At 35.3% G+C, this 23673-nt stretch overlaps 2 long non-coding RNA genes across 8 annotated transcripts; one reads left to right on the top strand and one right to left on the bottom strand.

The window, feature by feature from the left end:
- On the bottom strand, nucleotides 1–6116 carry LOC130470509 (uncharacterized). 6 transcript variants are annotated; one of them, XR_008930995.1, is made up of 9 exons: nucleotides 5732–6113; nucleotides 5493–5615; nucleotides 3886–4241; nucleotides 2885–2945; nucleotides 2682–2797; nucleotides 2536–2598; nucleotides 2149–2359; nucleotides 836–889; nucleotides 1–519 (listed from the first exon to the last, which is right to left on the bottom strand). It is a non-coding gene; the product is annotated as an uncharacterized lncRNA (long non-coding RNA). The 6 variants fall into 6 exon arrangements; XR_008930996.1 differs by having other exon boundaries at nucleotides 1–748; nucleotides 836–2359; nucleotides 5732–6116; XR_008930994.1 differs by having other exon boundaries at nucleotides 836–2359; nucleotides 5732–6116.
- An 11211-nt stretch (nucleotides 6117–17327) lies between these two features.
- Nucleotides 17328–22532, top strand: LOC110792587 (uncharacterized). 2 transcript variants are annotated; one of them, XR_002534460.2, is made up of 6 exons: nucleotides 17328–17954; nucleotides 18506–18751; nucleotides 19998–20059; nucleotides 20323–20574; nucleotides 20675–20822; nucleotides 22229–22532. It is a non-coding gene; the product is annotated as an uncharacterized lncRNA (long non-coding RNA). The 2 variants fall into 2 exon arrangements; XR_008930991.1 differs by having other exon boundaries at nucleotides 20323–20822.
- The last annotated feature ends 1141 nt before the right edge of the window (nucleotides 22533–23673 follow it).

Below are 23673 nucleotides of genomic sequence, written 5' to 3'. Positions count from 1 at the left end.
TATAAGAAACATATTTGTAATAAACATTTGTTGTATCACTAAAAAATGTATAACGCAATACTTCGTGCTGATATAACCCAAGAAAACATAACATGTAATAACGGAAATCTATTGCCATATCAAAACTTAATATATGTCCTAATTAGGATTTGACAATCCTTAAAATCCTAATCTGTTACACAAAAAACTTAACTTATATGCACGTTATACATGCGAAAATGTATAAGAAAAACAAAAAAACATATTCCGTTCAAAATAGTACTCGGCGTGAATTCGTGAAATCCCCTTGTAAACTTCAGTTATTTTGATCTAACAGCCTCTAGATGAATCTTCTGATTAGTAGGAAAAGCTTTCTAACAATCTTCGACTGCATTACAGAAACTTCTAGGCTCTTTCCTTTCAGCTGCTGACTTCCCAGCTGTTTGTATGAGGATTTGAGAAAGTTGTTGAGCTGCAACTGCTTTACTCGAGTCTGCATATGTTGAGCTGTTGGCTGCTTGTGAAAAGCATGTGTGGCAGCTGAACATACAACAACAGGAACAAATTAAACTCGAGAATAGAAAGCAAAGAAATGAAAATGAATAATACGCAATAAGGAATCTTATGTTCAACGTGACAACCAAGTTGTAATTGCTATCAGAGGCAGCATAATTAATAATCCATGATTCACAAAGGTTTCAACATCAATGACACTATCAAGTTTCTTTTCCAGAGTACTGCATAACTGGTGAATAGGGCAAATCTGATCCTACAAATTGCAAAATAATACTTCCTCTATAAGACTCGTCACATCCAGAAACTTTGTACTAAACTCAAAAGACTTTAAATGCTTTACCGTTGAGTTAGAGAGAGTATCCAAACCACTGTCACCTAAGTTTGTCACAGGAACCTGAAGAGGAAGGGTAAATGCAGAATTTACAACAATGCCGTGTTGAAATTATCCGACCCAACATATACAATTCAGAAAAGAGCAAACCCAAAAGGGGTTTATGTAGATTTCATGCATCCCAAAAGCTGCATACAAAGAGCAGGTTACATAAAACCAGCAAACCATTAATTTTAGAAACCAGAAATAAATTATTCTACCTCGGAGAAGTTATGCCAGGATGTCAATGAAGGCATGCAAAGCTTGGAAATAGATGTCAATTTAAATGAGATGTTAAAAGAAGCAAGTATTCTGAAAATGGCAGTAAACCACTTGCTCTGACCCCACTTTTACCCAAGTCTACGTCTGAATCCTGACTCTCTCGTACTTTGCCTACCATGTCTTTTAAGTCATGTTTAGGAAATCATGCTTTCAGGGAATCACTTGTGGATCCTAAGAGGGAAAGACTTATTGTACAAAACATGTTCCAGTCTGCAGGGGTACGTTAATATTTCTATATCCACATTAATACCCATGTTGCTTTTGTTTATTGTTTAATTTTGTTGAGTTGATTGGAACATAATTAACACTTTCCTCCTTGTAGGAACTCACGCCAATATTTGAAAATTAGAGATGATTGGAAACTATTTTTTCAAGGCATTTGCTTTGTGCCATTTTCTATTCTCAATTGTATAGTCTCATCAAGCTCAAACAGGTCATAAGTAAAACACATAAAAAAATAGGTTGTGAATCCAACTATGCAAAGCCATAGAATCTTTGTGGGTTTTTGATGAGGCAAATCCCAAACAATACTATAGATAATATCTCTATCATGTGCCGAAAAAAGGCCTAGCATTCTCTCAGTAACTTTTCTCAGTCTCTCTACCAGCAGATAATCAAAAGATCAAGCAAAAAAGAAGTCAAGGGCAAGGTAATGAAGAGCAAGAAGCCATGGAACATTGACAGGCACAAAGCTTAACTAAACAAAGAAAAATAATAACTAAATGTAACAATGCATTCACTAATTCATAGTGAAAACTAAACACAAAAAAACATAACTAAATAAGAGAAATCCTTAACTAATTTAATTCTTAACTAAGCATGCCACACACTAAGGTACCACAAATCCAAACTAAAATTATCAAGAGATAACTAAAATGCAAATTTTTCGTGCATCAAATGAGTAATTTCAAAAGTACAACGTGACCTACGGTATATGCGAAGGAACTGAACCCCTAGATCTGCAAATTGAGTGTGAAATTGATTATGAAAAATACACTTACATAATCTCAAAGAAAGGGAAACGGTGGGGCTTTTCATCCGGTGGAACTCTTAGCGGTGTTCTTCGTTCGTGCCATTGTTGAGGAGAGAGAGTGCGATTTTAGGAGAGAGGAAGTTGAAGTTGCAGAGTTGATTCACTGGAACCCTAGATCTGCAGTTCTTCCATGGCAGGTTGATTTTGTTTTTGTTTCAATTAGGATAATTTGGACCAAACTGTAGATTTAAACATGTATCAATGGCTTAGCTACATATCCTAAAGTCCAAATCTTTGGTAACAAACCCATATCAGGATCAGGACCCTTACAATCCAACATAATCTTATGACTGAAATCAAGAGAATTGTTATTATTATTACTTTCAAAATCCAGAAAAAATATTTAACAAATTACCATAAGCTTCGCGGTAATTGACAGTGTACCGACGATGATGCAGCACACTTGTTGCTATGTGACCTATGAACAAACAAAAGCCAATCAATCAAACAAACAAAAATCTCAATAATTTTAAAATCCATAAACAAAATTTAACAAATTACCATAAGCTTCGCGGTAATTGACAATGTACCAACAGAGATGATGCAACACACTTAGCAACAGCATACGGCAACCCGGGAACCTTAATATCGATCAATACAATATCTCTGTCATATTTCTACAACAAAATAGTGAATTTTTAGTCATTTTTAACCTAAATATCAAATTACCAGCAAAAATCAACGAAACACATAACCTGACTCACCGGAAAATGAACATAGAATTATATAAAGCTGGGCTTCCATATTTGGCTTCGAAAATCAGATCTGGTGCAAAATTCCCATTGTATAAGAAATACATTCATCAAAGTGAATGAAGATGCGAAATGATGCCGAAATAATGGTGGATTATTTGAGAGGCAGGGTAGGGGGGTGACAGAGGTTAAAAAACCGCAGGGTAGAGCAAGGATTTCTTCATCGCTTGGTATTTGAGAGGCAGGGTAGGGGGGTGTCTCACTAAACTCATATCTCGGAGGTATTAACATTATTAACCCAGAAAAAAATATCAGAATATTGGGAAATAATTACCAAAAATCACGAAAATTACCTCCGATTTTTTGGAATTGAAGTTTAAGGCGACATAAGTGATGAGAGAAAATGATGCGAAGGAAGATGAGTAGATCGAGCGAGAAACCCTAGAAATCAAAGACTGGTATAGAAGCTCAGATAATTGGGGGAAATTTCATGGAATTTAGGTGTGAAAGATGGGGGTTGGCGTAGGGGTGGCGGCCTGGAGGGAGGGTGGCCCAAGATCGGAGAGAAGGTGGAGAAATGTAGATAGATTTTTCTACTTGCAAACTTTTGTCTTGATCGCGTCCTCTTGATTTGGAACCCTAATTTGCAATCCGTACTTTGTGCGCCTACATCGTTTTTCCACGATGAGGAATCCAGATCTTCGAAATTCGTTAGGGTTCTTCATTTCAGAGTTTGAATTTCTAAGGTTTCGATGGTGATCGGGGAAGAAGACAGGGAGGTTTGAATTACCATGGAGTTGAGAGGAGAGAGAAAAGGCGTGAGTTGAGAGGAGGGAGAGATTGTGCCGGTAGTGAAGCTCTAGGGTTTGGAAGGAAAGATGGGTTAGTGAGGGTATTATCGTCTATTCCTAGGGGGACACGAAAAGTGTATTTACTTATTTACCCTCAGATGTTCCTTTATATAATAGAGATTTTGAAATCAGATTAACAAAAAAAGATGCATAAATTCATACTTGTATAAGGAGTCTCCGAAGTCAGATCCAGACAATTGAGGGAAAAGGGGATCGCGGAGATGGAGAAGAGCAGCGGGAAGGAGAAGATGCGAAGACAACAACTGGAGGCGGGAAATCTAGGGTTTGATAGGCTACTTCAACTTCGGTTTGTTTGCATTTACAGTCTCCATAACATTGAAGTCTGGCATTGTCATTTAGTTGAGCTGGTATCTTTGAATAAGCTTCTTCTGCCACCCCGGTTTAATGACACTGGCAGATTCCGTTCACACGTGGACAACCCTCTAATTTGCAGTCATTGAGGCTGCTACACCGATCTGGCTTTGTTTCAGTTCCAGATTCTTTTGAAAGTGTTAAACCTGCTAAGACTCACAATGATGTATTAGATACTTTTAATAAATGCTAAATTATTAATTGTAGTGTAGTTATGTAAATAGTGGGAAGAAGAATAAGCAATGCACTTCTGATAGGGAAGGGATTGTGTTTTCTTTACCAAATGAAATAGTGAAGAGGATCACCAACAAAACTCAGACCGCCAAAGCGAAAGCTTTAGTCAAGCGAAAACTTTTGTGAACCAATTTCTTTTACAAAAATAAATAAATTAATGGATCTGTCACCCAAGTCACCACATCATAAGCACAATTATACTTATGACAACAATATAGTTATGGAGTCGGAGAGAAATATGTGAAGCATTAAGCAAATCATACACTCCCAAAATTAATCAAAACAGAAGAGCAAAACCCATGTTATCAACAAACCTAAGTAGGTGATCTCTATGCCTCTATACCAAAAATAACAACTCACTCGTCAAAATAGTTTCTCGTCGCAATCCGGAAACCTCAACCGCAAAATTGATGAGAACAGTTACTCTTAAATTTTGAATTTATCTAGAAATAGCAACAAAAGCTAATAGTTTTAGGTACATGATCTCATTTAGCACCAAATCTTGGCGTTGCAAATTACATCAAATATTTTAAACAAATAGAAAAACCTTTGTCGAAAGTCGTAACTACAAAAACACAATGCACCAATTTACTTAAAACAAATTATCAATTGAAATCTCAACTTAATTATCCCGTGAAAGGAAGAATCAGGTTCACTTATATCAACAAAAAAATTAAATTACAAAATAAAAAGAGATTCAGTCCATCGGAATTCGACTAAAATAAGGGAACACACACAAAAATCAACAAAAACCTACACTGATGCACCAGAAAACAGAGCAGGAGCATAGAAATCATGGCAAAAAATCACCTATCCCAGTAACCCTTCATTCATTATGCACAAAGCGCAAATTACAAATTAATTAAGTACCCTTCAATTTCAAATAAAAGAACTTAAATTGAACCCTAAAAAAATCCAAATCCCCAAAAATTTAGAACACCCAAGTTCATAATTTTCAAAAGAAAAATCCAGAAGAACTTGAAACCTCAAAATTACGACTTTTTGGGAAAAATTGAAAGTTCCACCATATCTACATTGAAATCAAACAAATTAACCTCAAATCAAATTCAAAATTAAAAACTCTAGGAGTGATAAGCAAACAATTCCATAAAATAACAACAAAATCCAAACAAAAATAAAAACCCTAGGAGAGAGAAAGGTACCTTGAGGACATCATCGGTGTGCTAAGGAGCTCGATCTTATTCTTCAGGTGGTGATCTTATGAGTATTTTTCACGTATTTGGCGAATTGATCCCTAATTTCCGTAAATGTAGTACATTTCTTCCCTGGTGATGTTGAAGTGCATATCAGAGGAAGAATTAACCAAATTAACCAAAATGCGTCAAGTGCAAATGACCTAAAACCCTAAAAATAAGTTTAACCAAAGATCTAATCAAAATACCTGAAGATTGTGAAGCTTGATGTAGTTCCAAGTCGCTGAAGGTGAGAGAGCAGCGAGAGAGACCAAAATACCTCTATTATTTTTGCAGAAAGGAGGCTTCGATCTTTTTGCAGCACCAGTTGCGGTCGTTGATGCGGTGGTGAAGGAATTTGCTGCCGCCAATAGAGCTCTGCATTTCCCTCCGATTGACCTCATAGTCGCCATTAAAGAGGGACGACGGCGAGGAATTGTAACCTAGGAAGACCTAGAAAAGAAGGTGAGAGGAGAGAGAAAAGTGAGACGGGGAGAGAGGCTCAGATCTCCTCAACAAAATTACCGAGAAAAGTGAGAGGGGGAGAGAGGCAGGTGAGAGGAGAGAGATGGGATAAACGAAACCTCGCCCTAGAAATGAAGGCTCAGCAAGCCCCGATAAACAACTAATGAGGGGTATTTTCGTCTTTTCGCTTGGGGACACGAAAAGTTGAGTTACCAAAATACCCTCAGTTGTTCCCTTATATAATAGAGATTATTCTGTCTTTTTTTTTTTTTTTTGTTTCTAACTTCTTTTAACTTTTTAAATTTTAATTTTTTTAAATTTTTTTTATCACGCTTGTTTTCCATAAAAAATATATCATTATTTGAGTAAGCGGCAATTCAAGCACACATAAAGAATACACAAATGGACATTTAAAGTAATTTAATACACATTCATGTTCAGAAATTGAACATGTCATTTACTTTCTATCTACTTCCTCTACGTTAGATGTTGCTGCCTCTTTTCTCTTCCTATATATGCTTCTAATTTTTCTGTTTCTTTCCTTTCGGCTTCCACTTTTTTCGCTACAACGGTCTCTTTTCTCTTTGCATATTATTTTTTTGTTGCTTATGCCTTCAATTCTTCTTCAATTCTTGCAGCCTCTCTTAATATCATATCTTCGATTTCTAAATCAGCTTTTATCTTTTGTTGCCGCATTCTTATTAACCTTTTCCTTCCTGCAGGAAATCACAATGTTTTTAGTTGAACATTATTTTGCATAAGTTGAACATAAAGACTTGAGAAACTGAACATCACACAAAAGTGTTCTTATTTATGAATATATCATAGTTGTATAAGTTGAATTGAGTTGAACATGATTATTTATAAGTTGAACATGAGACTTGAGAAATTGAACATCAAACAAAAGTGTTCTTATTTGTGAACATCATCTTTTATAAATTGAACATCATCTTTTATAACTTGAACATCATCTTTTATAACTTGAACATCATCTTTTATAAGTTGAACATTGTGAATTATAAACTGAACATGACAATATTTAGGCAGCGCCACTTTTGATCTTTTAGTAAAGAATAATGGCCGTCTGTTTAATACTATTGTTGCTTGTCTTTTAGTTGAACATGATTCTGTATAAGTTGAACATAAGACTTGAGAAACTGAACATCACACAAAGTGTTGAAGATATCATAGTTTTATAGGCTAAATTTAGTTGTACATAATTCTTTATAAGTTGAACATGAAACTTGAGAAACTGAACGTCACACAAAATTATTGAACATATATTGGTTTTATAAGTTAAATTTAATTGAACATGATTTTGGATAAATTGAACATTAGACTTGATAAAATGAACATCACACAAAAGTATCGAATCAATTGCATCAAAAATCTCACCACACTCATAGTATTAATTCTCGGCTCGATATAAACTACGCACTAAACTTATGAATCTACTCCATAATTTCAAACTCATTCACAAAAATTAACCTCTAAAAAAAATCCTAAAACATGTAAACTATAAATTAAAAATAGTAGTAGTTACTAATAACATTGTTACCAAATCTAATCATGCAATTACTTTAATCGTGGCTAGATTTCCAGCAGCATGATCAATATTCAAAGCATTTTACCTACTCATGTCTAGATCCAGAAAATCATTTCTATATATTGAATTAGAAAACACTCACAACAAGTCTTATCACGAGTCCGATTATGAGTTTGAACATCAATCATATTCGTATGATGTGTCTTCTGTATGATCTTGTCAATCACATATGTAAAAAACAGACGTACGCAGACATAATTTGAATCAAAACAGATGCCCTAACCGGAACGGAGGAGATCGAAACTCCGGCGAAAGCATCGTCATCCTAGATTTTAGCAAAACTCAAAGAAATTGCAATTAATTGCAGTTTCGGAGAAGGAAAGAAGAGAGAAAGAGATAGATTACGGATGAGGAGGAGGTCAGCTTCCAGTGGAGGTGGTGATTGGCGCCGCCGGTTATTCGCCATGGCGCAAAATATGGAGAGAGAAAATGGGGTTTGATGAGAGAGAAAAATGATGAGAGGTTGTAGGAGAGAGAAAAATAGGTATATTATATATAATAGGTGTCGTTTTAGCTCATATGCACCTATCTTTAGGTGCATAGGTATGCAACCATTAATTATTAAGTTGAGTGAGAGAAAGAAACAAATGGAGGAGTACAGAATCGAAGCCCACAGCCCAAAAAAATTGACAGTTTTTTTTTAATACTTTTTTTCAATATTTCGGATATTTCGGATATCCGATAAGGAAAAATCTTGATCCGTGTCCAATCCGAAAATCCAAATTTTTTTCGGATATCCGATCCGAAATATCCGAAATCTTAAATTCGGATCGGATATCCGAAATTTCGGATCGGATAACGGATTTTCGGATCGTATATTTCGGATCGGATATTTTTGTACACCCCTAATCATTTTCACCCCTATCTCTCCCTCATTCTCTTCGGATTCCTCTCTCTCTCTCTCTCTCTCTCTCTCTCTCTCTCTCTCTCTCTCTCTCTCTCCTCAAAAAACCCTCTGTTTCTCAAGAAACCCTAAACTTCCCCGCCTTTGTTCTTCGTTGTTTTTGTTGATATCTCTCAGATCTTTGGTTTTTTCGCTCAAATTTGTTCTCAAATTTTAAACGGAACTTCATTCCGATCAGATCCCCTCTTTTTTGTCCCCTAATTCGTCCCAAATCGTAGTCGGTTTTCGATTTTCTCTCGAAAATTTTCTTGGGAAATAAATCGGAGTTTTTTAGGGTTTCTTCATTTTTTTCATGGGATCCTCTTCTTCCAAATCTCTGTCGAGTTATTTGATGGGTACTTCTGGGCAATGCATTCCTGACCCAAGCTGTGATTGGGGGTCGAAATGCAATTGTCCTAACAACGAGCACTCGTATTCTGGCGAGTATTTGAATAATTTGAGGTTGGCCCAGAAAGAGAATATGAGTACTCAAAATTATCTCAAAGCTTGGTTGGAGAAAAAGGAATCGGAGCCTGGTGAAGAGGTGGAGTCGAAATATGACGATCGGATGCCCACACCAGCAGATCTGAGATTCTTTGGAGGAGACGAATCCGATGAGGTATATTTTCCAGTTTTTTGTGATTTCTAAGTAAATTAGGGTTTACTCTGTTTTTTGGGATTTACTTTGAATTATATTATTTGGAATTTTTTGTGACTTTTCATTCCATTTCTGATTTCTAAGGAAATTAGGGTTTACTCTGTTTTTTTTGATTTATTCGACCCTAATGCGATTTAACAAGAAATAATTTATTTTTCGGATTTTTTCAACTTGCATGTCTGAAATATGTTGATCGTGTGATATTATTGTGAATTTATGAATTTGTTTGAATATTTTTTGTGAATTTTTGATGTTTTCGATTTGCATGTCATCGATCCAATGAATTTTTTTGTGAATTTATGATTTTTTCGATTTGCATGTCATTGATCCCATGAATTTATGAATTTGTTGGAATTTAGGAGTTTTGGAAGAAGAGGATCCCATGAATTTTTTTAAGTTCTGAATTTATTTGATTTCATTTGCATGTATGATTATTGATGATCTTTATGTTATGAAGTTTATTTGGATTTCTTGTTCAATTGCATGTCTGATTTGAGATGAGTTTAAGTGTTTGGAGGTATTTGGATTTCATGTTCATTTGCATGTCTGATTTGAGTTTATCTGAAAATTATGAGTAATTTTGATATCTTATTCAGTTGCATGTCTGATGTGAGATGATCTGAAAATTGTGAAACTTTTTTTGATATGTTGTTCATTTGCATGTCTGAATTGAGATGATCCTTATTTAGTTGTGAATTTTTTTTGCTATGCTGTTCATTTACATGTCTGATTTGAAATTATCTGTAATGTTTGGAGTTTTTTTAATTTCTTGTTCATTTCCATGATCTAAAATAATATTAATCACCTTTTATGTCCCCTCTTGCTTGGAAGGAACCCAATCAATCTGATTCATTCGACCTATACTATGTGGGTGAGTGTGAGAACACAGATGGTGTTCCTGAGTTGTCTGATGGGCAATGTTCAGCTTCGTCCCCAAAGTTGAAGGAAGATGATCTAAAAGAAAAATCACCTAAGGCAGTTGATGATTCTTAGAGATAAGTGTGTCTTCTATAAACTCTTTTTTTTTAAAATCTTGTAATGCTGGCTAGCTGTGGAGACATAAGGAGATGCCAACAACCGTGATCTGTTGTTGGCCAACGGTGTTGTTGTTTTGATGATGATGTTATAGGGCTTGAAGTGTATGCATGTCCTCTATTTTGCCTTGTTGAATGAAAAATGTTGCCTTGTTGATTGATAAATGTTGCCTTGTTGCTTGATAAAATGTTGCCTTAATTGTTGATAAAATGTTGCCTTGGTGGTTGATAAAATGTTGCCTTATTGATGATGTTGTTATATTGGTATAAAAAAATTATGTGTCATTTACTTGATGCTATTATATGCATGTTGAATTCCCCTTGAATTGTGTTGAAGTATGTTTGTTGGTTAACTAATGTTGCCTTGATGATTACTAGAGGAAAAATCCTCATAAGTGGCTCATCAAAGGTTGCTCTTATCAAACAAGGGCAACCTTTAAGAAAATAAAAATTAAAAATTTTTTTAAAAAATTCCATCCAAAACGTGAAGCGCAACTTTTGCCCTAAAAAAAACATTTTGATCCCCTTCACCTTTCTCTTCCTCTCTTCACCGTCTCTCTTGCTCTTCTTCTTCTTCCCTTTCTCTTCCTCTCTTCACCGTCTCTAAGGTTTCGCCGACCACCTTAAGCGTCGTTTAGGGAGCTGATTCTCTCCCCTCTTCCCACTCTTCCTTTCGCAAGCTCCATTTTCTGATTTCGCAGGTATTTCTTCTTTTCCCGTCAAATTTGTTAACTTTCATTTAAATTTCGTTCAAAATCGCAGAAATTTATGTAGATTATGTAATTAGGATGCTTAATTTTAGTTTAATTTCAGTTAGTACGAGAATCTGATTAATATCTCTACAGTTCGTCAGAATTTGAACTGCTTTGCTGTCGATTTGAAGTGTTTTGAAGCTTAATTTTTGGTTGCTAATTGTAGAAAATATTGACACTTATCTTTTAAGTGCTATTGAAATAGTTTGTTATTTCTATGCTAATGAAATATGTTATGCAATTGTATGGTTGTGAAGATAAGAAATTACATGAGATGTTTGATGCAGAAGCTTCAAATTCTACTCATTTTGGTTCTAAATCTGTAAAACCCATATTTCAGGGAGTTTCAAATTTTTTGGATGGCTCTACTATTCCCTCTAGCCAAGGTTTGATGTTTTGGGTGGTCGTATTTCTCGGCTTTGAAGGGTGGGAAATAGGTCGAGCTTTTTGGTGCTTAAGCTCTAGTTTACCTCGTCGCCGTGTGTCTTGCTGATGAGGACTACTAAAAGCACTCCTGTCAAAGGAACTCCTGGAACTTCTATTAACCGACAAAAGTCTGTTGGTGGCAGGGCTGTGGAGCACATTTCGTCTTCACCTGTTGCTGCACAGGTTTCTGGGAAAGGGAAACGAGATGGGAGTACAAAGCACTTGGGTGAGTATGAAACATTCCAAACTGAGCTCATGTTTGACATCCTTTTGTGCGTTGTTAGCATTTCGTGAACTTTCTGCATTTCAATACACAGAGGCGATGGACTTCAGAGATTGGTGCCAGAGTGAATCAGTTTGGCTTACTGGAAGCAAAGGTATGATTTCTTGCATCTATTGCCTGTCCTTAATTATTTTCTGTATTTTTCACATGATGTATATTACTACAAGCTTGATTTATTATGCGAAGTAGTTGGTTTTCTATAGATAATTAGTCGCTTTTGGGTTTTTTATTAGATAATTTCGATGCCTTTTTTTTATCAGTCTTGCCCAAGCTCCCCCTGAATATTGCCTTGCTAAGTGCCTTAGTTCCTTCTACATTGCTCAATTAAGTGACTGGTTCACCTGTGAAAAAAATATAAGAAGTATCCAGTGACCGGTTTGCTGATACTTTCTCAATTATGTGATTGTAATTAATTTCCTTATGTAGCTGAATTTTGCATCTAAAGTTTTGATAATTAAACTTGTACAAAATCTTGTTCTGAATAGATATGATTAATGTCTTTCTTCTTGCACTTGAGAGGACATAGCTGCAAGAATCTACTCATCACATGATCACATAATTTTTCTAGATGGTAACTTTTTAAAGCTTTGACGTCTATACTAATGCTTTGAGGCTCCGGCTGTTGTAGTCTGTAGAGTAAATATTCTGTTTAGTGATAGCTTGAAGTTGTAATCTTTTGCAGGTTATTCCTAGAGTATGCCAAAGATAAAGGATGGTTATAATATTATGTTTTGTGATGGCTTGAAGTCGTCCGTTTTGTTTTGACCATTAACATTAGTCTTTGTGTAATATTTCAGAACAAGGGACGTAAAATGTACGTTTTGATTGCACAACTTATTCAAATATTCACCTCTAATAGTATCTTACAAGATGTGTACTACTTTCATTTAGTATTTTACTTACGTGATAGTCAATTATGCTCGTGTTAAGGTTGTACATGCTGCTAGAGTGCGTGCTCGAAATTTTAGACTTGGCTGGGATGCCAGACTTTTAAGCTTGAATCATGAGGTACTAGCTCTCATTTTGACATTTCTCACCGAATTCTTTGCTGTTTGATTCAAGAGAACACAATTACCACAGAGATCTGCTAGTTGAAGGAAATAACGCCCTTGGTCCAAGTATGCATTTAATGTTAAGTCTAATAAATGCGGTTCAGTATTAATTAACAAGTTAATAATTCAGTGAGATCAAGTGAGCTGAATGCCTAGCTAGAGGCCGCTTCAGTTCAAGTGGAATTAATGATATTAATCCACAGCTTACTCTTGACTGAACCCGTAGGGTCACACAAATAGTACGTAAACGGATCAATTATTTAATGGCATTAAATACTCTAAATATGGATATTCGGAATCGACGGATCTTGGTTTCAGTGGGAGCTGAGATCGTCAAAGGCAAGCAAGTGAATACTCCGGAAACGATGATATTGCCGGAAAAGGAAATATGGATCGTATCGGAAATATAAATATTATCCAAGCCGTAGATGTTGCCGGAAACGGAAACATGGTACGTATCGGAAAATATTATTGGAAATGGAAATATTGCCGGGATCGGAAATATTTTCGGAAACGGAAATATTGTCAGAATCGGAAATATTATCGAAATCGGAAAATAATTCCGGAAATGGAAATATTAAATATTTGTTCGAAACGGAAATTAATTCCGGAATCGGAAATATTAAATATTGTTCGTATCGGAAATGAATTCCGGAATCGGGAATTTAATCGGAAGCGTATCGTACGAATTAGCATCGGACGAGGCCTGCCAGACGAAGGCCCATCACGAAGCCGGGCCACCGCCCAGCAAGCCAAAGCGCAAACACACGCCAAAACCAAGACCAGGCCCAGCGCAAAGGCCTGGCCCAGCCAAGGCCTTGGGCGCGCGCGCATCAAAGGCAGCGGCGAGCTGGGCCGTGCGCTGTGCGTGGGCCGTAAGGCCTGCGTGCAGTGCATTGCCACTCGTGTGTGTTATTTAGAATCCTAAGGCTATCGGGATTCGTAATATGATTAAATCTAATCCTAATAGATAAAGTTTGTTTAATTAGAGTCCTAGTAGGATTATAATTAAATAGATTTGTATTCTAATAGGATTATAATTCCTTTCCATAAACTCTATAAATAGGTGCCTAGGGTCACATATTTAAATCGAGAATTGAAGTATTCAAAGGTAAAATTTTGGAACAAAATCAGCCAAACACTTGTAGCCTATTAGCCGAAAATTCTTAGAACCTTAAGGGCGATTCTAGTTGGTCAAGCTTAAGGTGGATCCGGACGTGCTGTGGACTATCTACGGAGGGACGATACTTGGAGTCCTAAAGACTTGTTCTTGTTCGGTTCGGGCGCAGCTAGGGAGGGCACGCTACAAAGTGTATGCATCTGAATTATGCTAAATGATTATGTGTAAATAATATGTTTCCTGGCATTAAGGTTTTCCGCATGATTTATGTTTTGTCACATGTATCATAACCTAACACTAGTGTGTGCTTCAAGTTTGATGGAGAACTGTTATAACTGGTTTGGAATGTTGTTAGATTGCCTAGATAACAATCTTCAATAGCTAAGTGGTTGTGGTGGGATTAACGCCTGATGGTCCTGATGTTATCATGTTATGTCATCTCAACAAGAAAAATACAAACGGTTGTTGTCAAGACATGGGGTTTCTGTGTCCTGCCCAAATTAAATGGCTGTAGAATGTAGAATAAATGAAAAGTAGTTCATATTGTGATGTACTATGTAGTATACCTATTGCCAAATCTAGGAATTTTGGAAATAATAGATGATTACGAACTAGGAAAAATCTCGAGCTTAGGCAGCTCAGCCCAACTAAGATTAAACCATACTTAAGTTCAATCAAAGTAGCCTATGGTTAGTTTATAGGGTTAGGGTTTTTGTGGTTTGATAGCCATTCTAATTATCCTAACGAATATACAGATTTTCTAAACAGGATTTTATTTGAACCATTTACCTCTAGTGAAGTTTTGTTTATTTGAATCTATTTACCGAATTGAATTGTACTAAGTATGATGGTGGATTTGTTATGGATGTTGTTGCATCTTTGTATAAGAAGTATTGATTTTATGTTATCCACATATCGAGGTTGGATTAATTAGTCATCGAATGTAATCCTTTTGTATTGAATTTTCTGAGTTTTTTTTTACAGCAAATTATTTTCTGAGATTAGAGAGATCTATCTTGCTTTGAAGATCTGCACAATAGCTGAACCTGCAAAGTTGTTAAAGATCAACAAATTAGCCAACTGGTGAGTAAACGATGGATAATATGTGTAAGCAGACATTACCCACATAACCTTATCTAGCCCAAAACCATATTCCTAAATCTGAGCTGCCTGAAATAAGTTTGATATGTGTAAGTAAATCGACCTCTCGAATGCTCTCTTCTCTGCCCCCTTTCTGTCTTATGGTTTATGCGGCCATGAATTGTTTGATCGCAAGGTCAAGTATTGGGAATAAATTCTTTCATGCATCCTTAAATAGATTTTGCCATCACTGGTATGGCAACAAGAAGTAATTTTTTTATGTATCTCTTGCAAAAGCCTAATTTAAGAAATGATGCTTGTGTGTGACTGTATCTTTACCAAATTTTTTCAGCATGTAAGTAATTTTTTTATGTTTCTCTTGAAAAAGCCTAATTTAAACAAAGATGTTTGCGTGTGACTGTATCTTTGCATAAATTTTGCCAGCCTGTAAGCAGATGTGTACTTTTGAATTTTTGTTAGTTCTTTTAATTTGTAAAATGCATTCAAATACTACTACACACTTGCACACTACTCTTCCCTCTGTTGTACACTGCTCTGTTCCTCTCCTGTACACTGCCCTGCATTCTGCTATTTCTGCCTCTTTGTTGTTGTGAATACCTGAACCTATATTGCATAACCCGCTGCTTCTGTATAAGCTGAATGAGCTGTTGATGTATAAGGTGTTGTTGTATACGCAGTTGCTGAATGAACTGCTGAAAAAGTCTGAATAGGCTATTGTTCTATTCTGTGCAGATCTGCTATGTTTTGTGTAGTTGTTGTTTTGTGCAGTTCTGTTCTGTTCATATCAGGCCAGTTCTGTTCTATGTAGATTAGTTCTGTGAGATCCGTTCTATGCAGATCAATTCTGTTCTATGTAGATCTGTTTTGTTCTGTTATGTGCAGTTGTTTTTTCTCACTACTTAGTGTACTTTCATTCCCGTTGTATTCATTTGTTGTTCCATCTGTCTTAGTGGATTAAAGTGAAGGAATGCGAGCACCTTTTCTCCTCAACAACTACCCTATACACACTACCTAGATGAGGAGACTACCACATCTGGTGCTCTAGCAAGAGGAGTTTACTTGGCAAAGCTCGGGGTAAGATATCCATTGCATACTTAAGCACGAAATATGTTGACGTGTATATCTACTTTATTATTTTAAGGACTTGTGATCAGGCAAAAAATGCAGAACAAACTACAATAAACTCCCAGTAATATTTACCATGCATATATTTCCTTAATCTAATTAATCTGCTTTATTTATAAAGCTTGAACTATTGTACCTTAACTAGCTATTTTTGTTTTCTTATTACGGAGTATTATGCTAATAAATGAATTATCAAGCTAGTTGCACATACTCATTAGCTCCAACAGGTTCTGTTTCTGAATAGTTACAATTTCACTGTATTAGAAATAGATTTTCACCCAAACCAGTAAAAACTTAGTATTCTGACTAAAATAGCCTTTTTCGCTCCCACCTCTCAAATAATGAACCAAAATAGGAATTCTAAACCCTTTCCATGTTTAATACACTTAGTATTAGGTTGTCAATCCTTATTCTCATCCACGTTGGTTAATTTATTCACATTTAAGGCTAGTTGGATCGTATATGTCATATTTTGACTAAAAATAGCCGTTTTCGCTCCCAACTCTAATGAACCAAAATAGGAATTCTAAACCCTTTTCATGTTTAATACACTTAGTATTAGGTTGCCAATCCTCATTCTCATCTACTTTGGTCAATTTATGCACATCTAAGGCTCGTTTTGGGCGTTATAGGACATATGTACCTATATCGAGCCAAATAAGACTTAGATGTGCATAAAGAACTTGAAATGAATCTTAGTAACCTCTAACTAAGCATATGAAACATAAAAAAGGTTTAGGAAGTGTCATTAGGTTCAGTTGTTGATATTTGGGATCGAAAATGCCATTTTTGGCTAAATATGACCTATATCGGGCCAAATGAGCCTTAGATGTGCATAAAGAACTTGAAATGAATCTTAGTAACCTCTAACTTATCATATCAAACATAAAAAAGATTTAGAAAGTGTCCTTAGGTTCATTTGTTGATATTTGGAATCGAACATGCCATTTTTGGCCAAATATGACCTATATCGAGCCAAATGAGCCTTAGATGTGCATAAAGAACTTGAAATGAGTTTCATAAACATATAACTAATCATATAAATGATGAAAAACGTTTATAATATGGAAATAGGTTCGTTTGTTGGTAGTTGGGATCGAAAATGCCATTTTTGGCCATAAATGACCTATATCGACCCAAATGACCCATAGGCATGCATAATGAACTTGAAATGAGTCTTATAATGATATAACTAGTCATATGAATCATGAAAAACGTTTAGAATATGGAAATAGGTTCGTTTGTTGGTAATTGGGATCGAAAATGCCATTTTTGGCCATAAATGACCTATATCGACCCAAATGACCCTTAGGCGTGCATAACGAACTTGAAATGAGTTTCATAAACATATAACTAATCAAATAAATCATGAAAAAGGTTTAGAATGTGGATATAAGTTCGTTTGTTGGTAGTTGGGATCGAAAAACACTAGAGGAAAAAACCTTATATTGCTCATCAAAAGTTGCCCTTATACAACAAGAGCAACTTATAATGGTTAAAAAAAAAAAGTTTAAAAGCTGCCCTTATCTAACAAGAGCATCTTTTAATTGACAAAAAATAAAACAAAAAAATAAAAAGTAAATCTTTTGTACTGAAACTAGATATTTCTCCCCTCTCTTCTCGCTGCTCGCTTCACTCTCCATATCACTTGTCTTTGCGCTCTCTCTCGTCTCCAGTCCGCACAGCCGCCGCCAACGATTGTCCAGTCTGCACAGCCGCCCCCATCACCGCCAATGCTCTTCTCTCTCTTCCTCATTCTTTGTTGCTGATCTTATCCTTCCTCCTCTTTTTATTTGATGTCGGTCTTCCTTCGATGCTCTCCTCCTCCTGATTTTCTTCTCTCTCTGTGCTGCTCTCAACGCCGGCACCCTGAATTCCGCCGCTGCTTCCACTTCCCTTCCTCTGTCGCTAGCTGCTTCTCTCACAGGTTAAATAACCCTAAATTTATTGATTTTATTGTTTTGAGTTTATGCTTAATTATTCAATAAATTATCAGTCAAATGTTATTCAAGTTCGATTCTTGTGTTTTTTGTATGTAATTATTGTTAATTTCTATTAGCTTTTGATTTTTTAGGTTTTTCTTTTGATTTTTTGAACTTTTTTTACTGTTCGAATTGGGATTGTGTTCCCTGGTGATGTATTTTAGGTTTGGATTGTTTGATTTTGGAATTTGTTAAGGGTTTTGGATTTGATTTTGGAATTTGTTGATGATTTTGGAACCAGATACCTCAGAGACAATCACATTGGGGGTACCAGTCTTGCCAAATTAAATGAGCTGAATTGCTTTATATTTGAACAAATTTGTCCTATTCAATATGCAAGCAAGATATGATTTCATGGTTGTTATAAAAAAACAAAATCTGAATTCCCTGTCCAAAAAAAGGAGCAATTTCTATAACATGACTACCCATCAAGATTGGTCATGATCAGTTATTTCAGATCTTGTTTTTATAAGGTTTGTGAATATGGTTTCTGTAGGTATTCTTAAAAGGACCATATTTATATGCTGGCTGGTTTTCCCTAATTGGAGTTCACCTAGCTATGATACTGATAATGGCCAGAGCAACTCTCATTGCCACTAGAAGTTTCAGAGGTTACGTTAATGTTCCTCAAGGACTAAATTTTAGCTGTGGGTCGTTTGAAGCTGAATGGTGATAAAAAAAACTTCATGGAAGTTTTCTGCCTGTTGGCCGGGAATGATGGTTCTCAGAATGTCAAGGGAATGTGAGTACTTTTGACTATTTCATTATAAAGTTCTTTAAACCATTTCTGCTTGTTGTTCAACAAGTACGAGGTGAATTGGATATTTGAAAATGTAGTTTTTTAGCTTCTGGCTCCTTTGTGCTTGTTGTACTTCTTACAATTTACAAAGAATAACTATGTTCAGGAATAATTTTTTTTCATGGTATATAAAATACTAACCTATGCCAAATCCCTACATTTATTGGTAGAGTTGTTTCATATTATTTTCTTGTACATATGAATGCTTGCTCGTCATCTACAATCAATTATCTTGTATGATCAAGAAGGAAAATTTATGGGGGTTCGACGGCCAAACTCAAAACTTCCAATTGACATTGATGGCATAAAGATTGAAATTGTAGTTGCCATAGGAAGTACGGGCCTTGAATTAAAGGTAAGTTTTAGGAGATATTCCAGATTTTTCAGGAATTCCTTTCGATATTTATAACCTCATTTAGCTCCCTCTTAGCTAATCCACATATCTTTTCAGATTGGCCCTAGTGTGCCTGTTGTATATTCTTGATTTGGTCATGCATTAGTTGTTTATCTCATGCATAGGTAATGTTCTGAGTAATCGATTATCACCCTTCAAGGATTTGTTACGCAATTGAAACTTGGATATACTGGTACTATTTTAGCCTTACTACATCCCTATTTCACCATGTAAGACCATACTACTGCTAGTGTCAAGAGAACATTAGGTACTCATAAAATGTATGAACTTCCAGCAAGACACATAACTCAGCTGAAATTACTTAATCTTGACAGAAAAATCAAGTGGCATGATTTTTCTTTGTCAAAGAACTTCCTGAAAGAGATAAGGTGATTCTTTTCATGATTTTTTGAGGGGTCTCAACCATTTGTAATAGTTGTGACCAGGTTTGTGTGTTGAAGTTGAGAAAATTATAGAAACTCAGGGTTAATGATTCAGAACATGTGACATTCCACAAGGGTTGATGATCTTGATTGTTCAAGGTTAAAATAACTATTTGGTAACATGCTTTTCATTACGAAGCTAACATTCATTCAGTCTTCTGGCGGTATAATGCGGGGTTTATACTCTGAAGAGACTTTACCTTCTTGTTTCTTTTTAATGTTTGATTGACATGAATTAGTGATGTTAAACTGTATTAAATTATTTAAACTAAGCAAATGGCTGGAAATTGTAGTTAATAGAGCTTCATTTATAGATCACGACTCAATGGCTTCATTTTCTGAATGTATGCAGATCCTAAGTTGCTTCTGAATGTCTTGCAGAGGAAGTATGCATTGCTACCAAAAGCTTAAAAGGTGTGTTTTGGTAGTATTTGAAATTATTACTCTCTCTTCCCTACTGTAATGATTGTAATGATTGCTCATGTGAACATTTCTTATCGGCTGTTTACTTTTGCTCACATTGATCATGGAGTCATGTTTTCTAGCATGTGGAATGTAGTTGACGAACCTTTTTACCGTTGATATTATGTTAAAGTAGTATATTTCTATTTCCACATAAGTTCAGAACTGATATCTTCTCCATTTTGTCTTCTACTCATCTTTGATGTTACTATCAGGTCCGTGGGAGACGCACGAAAGCCTGGTCTCAGTTCCATAATCGACTTGCAAATGCTGACAAGGAATACCTTGCACAACTCAGGAAGGCCTAATGACTATTTTATTTGTGGCTGCATGCTAATGCTCTGATTACTTGATCCTTCTTTAATGGCATTGTGTTGGGAAGATTTGTTCAGTTCTTTTGATTAGGACACTAAGACAACTCCACATTTCCAGTCTACTGTTCAAGGATTTATGATTCATGTTTTTAAGTGAGCAATGAAAACTTAAACAGGTCTTGATTGCATTAGGTATCATGTATCCTTGGATTTGGCAACTCAAATGTATCATTACTATCTGTTTGTGGAATAGGAAACTCCATCAAGTAACATCAGCAGTTAAAAACTAGCCGAATCAGCCTTATTGATCTTGTTGCAATGTGAAGAGATAAACAATTTTATGCCGGGAGAGAGTTTGACATGGAACGAAAAGAACTGAAGTGTTCTTTGTCACACCTTGGGTAAGATCTAACTTACATTATATTTTTCGTACATTGTTGTACATGACTCTTAGGCTTAAACGAGATTGTAGAATTTTCAAAAATGATAATAAGTCAGCATTTACAAATAAAACAATAAGAATTTATTAAGATAAAATAGAGATTTGGAAAAGTAAAAATAAAATAAAAATACTAATAATCACATTTGAGCTAAGGACTTTTCTATTTGATGTTACCGAAGTAATAGGAGTTCTTAGTAGTCCAGAAGATGATAAATGGCTAATTTTATGATTATGAAATTAAATTGAAAAATATTGGAGTCTTATTATCAAAGTTTGGATATAAATGATAATAGAAATGTTGTTGTCATTTTTATAAATACCAGTAAGCGTTTAGGAATTTTTAGTATTATCCACCTGCCACATGCCACCTGCCCCAGGAGAAATATAACATCATGTAACGGGTAATATTGTTGTGGTTGTTATTAAATAAGCTTGTGGTAGTTTTTAAATTTTTAAACTGATGCTTTTGCACTTTACTTTTATTCATTAGAAAGTTGGCTCTGCTTCTTTACTGCTTCTTTACTGCTTCTGTTGTTACTTTTATTCATTAGAAAGTTGGCTCTGTTGTTGCTCTGTACTGCTGTTGTTGTGACCATAAATGCTATTTTTGACCATAAATGCCATTTTTGACCATAAATGACCTATATCGACCCAACTGAACCATAGGCGCGCATAACGAACTTGAAATGAGTCTTATAATCATATAACTAATCATATGAATCATGAAAAACGTTTAGAATATGGAAGTAGGTTCGTTTGTTGGTAGTTGGTATCGAAAATGCCATTTTTTGCCATAAATGACCTATATTGACCCAAATGACTCTTAGGCGTGCATAACGAACTTGAAATGAGTTTCATAAACATATAACTAATCATATGAATCATCAAAAAGGTTTATAATTTGAATATAAGTTCGTTTGTTGGTAGTTGGGATCGAAAATGCCATTTTTGGCCATAAATGACCTATAATCGACCCAAATGAACCATAGGCGTGCATAACGAACTTGAAATGAGTCTTATAATCATATAACTAATCATCTAAATCATGAAAAAGGTTTAGAATGTGGATATAAGTTCGTTTGTTCGTAGTTGGGATCGAAAATGCCATTTTTGGCCATAAATGACCTATATCGACCCAAATGACCAATAGGCGTGCATAACGAACTTGAAATGAATCTTAATCTGACTAATCATATAAATCATGAAAAAGGGTTAGAATGTGGAAAGAGGTTCTTTTGTTGGTAGTTGGGTTCAAAAATGTCATTTTTGGCCAATATAATTGTTTTCGCGACCAATATAATTTTTGTTTTCGCATATGAAACTTAATTTAATTTATTGGTTTGCATGTACGGTGTTCTTTTAAAGGTTTTCAAAACTCCAAGGGAGGGGCTCTTTACCAAAGAGGAGTTGGATGAAGTTCGAGACAAGTGGGCTATTTACTTCAACGATTGTGAACTACCCTCAGTGTAATAAATAGAGCAGGCATGTAGTTATTCGTGACTCTTACATTATTTTGTTATTTATCGATTTAATTAATTACTTTTGAATTAATTCGGTAATATTATTGGAAATTTGAAATTTATATCATTTTTGAGAATGTCAAGCTGATGTTTGATGAAACAGTATTCTATAAATTATAATGCAGAATTTTATATTGCAAAATCAGAAATTATATTGCAGAATATTAGGAATTATATTGCAGAATTTTTTTTTTTTTAAAAAAAAAAAACTCAATAGTTGCCCTTGTTTGCAACAAGAGCAACTTATGTGCAGCTTATAAGGTGCCCTTGTTTGCAACAAGGGCAACTTATGTGAAGCTTATAAGTTGCCCTTGTTAAGGGAAACTTTTGATAATTTTGCAAAAGTGACCCCCCCATTGGTGGCACTTATGAAGGGCAACTTATAAGCCACTTTTAAGGGCAACTTATCAAGTTTTTTCCTCTAGTGAATGCCATTTTTGGCCATAAATGACCTATATCGACCCAAATGAACCATATGCGTGCATAACGAACTTGAAATGAGTTTCATAAACATATAACTAATCATATGAATCATGAAAAATATTTAGAATATGGAAATAGGTTCGTCTGTTGGTAGTTGGGATCGAAAATGCCATTTTTGGCCATAAATGACCTATATCGACCAAATGACCAATAGGCGTTAATAAAGAACATGAAATGAGTCTTATAATCATATAACTAATCATATGAATCAAGAAAAACGTTTAGAATATGGAAATAGGTTCGTTTGTTGGTAGTTGGGATCGAAAATGCCATTTTTGGCCATAAATGACCTATATCGACCCAAATGACCCTTAGGTGTGCATAACGAACTTGAAATGAGTTTCATAAACATATAAATAATCATATGAATCATTAAAAAGGTTTAGAATTTTAATATAAGTTCGTTTGTTGGTAGATGGGATCGAAAATGCCATTTTTGGCCATAAATGGCCTATATCGACCCAAATGACCCTTGGGCTTGCATAAAGAACTTGAAATGAGTTTCATAAACATATGACTAATCATATGAATAATGAAAAAGGGTTAGAATGTGAAAATAGGTTCGTTTGTTGGTAGTTGGGATTAAAAATGCCATTTTTGGCCATAAATGACCTATGTCGACCCAAATGACCCATAGGCGTGAATAACGAACTTGAAATGAGTCTTAGAAACTTATAACTAATCATATGAATCATGAAATAGATTTAGAAAGTGTCCTTAGGTTCATTTGTTGATATTTGGGATCGAAAATGCCATTTTTGGCCAAATATGATCTATATCGAGCCAAATGAGCTTTAGATGTGCATA

Source organism: Spinacia oleracea, chromosome 3 (genome assembly GCF_020520425.1).
Source record: "Spinacia oleracea cultivar Varoflay chromosome 3, BTI_SOV_V1, whole genome shotgun sequence".
In the NCBI taxonomy this organism is placed as follows: Eukaryota; Viridiplantae; Streptophyta; class Magnoliopsida; order Caryophyllales; family Amaranthaceae; genus Spinacia; species Spinacia oleracea.
This window is presented reverse-complemented; position numbering and strand designations above follow the sequence as displayed.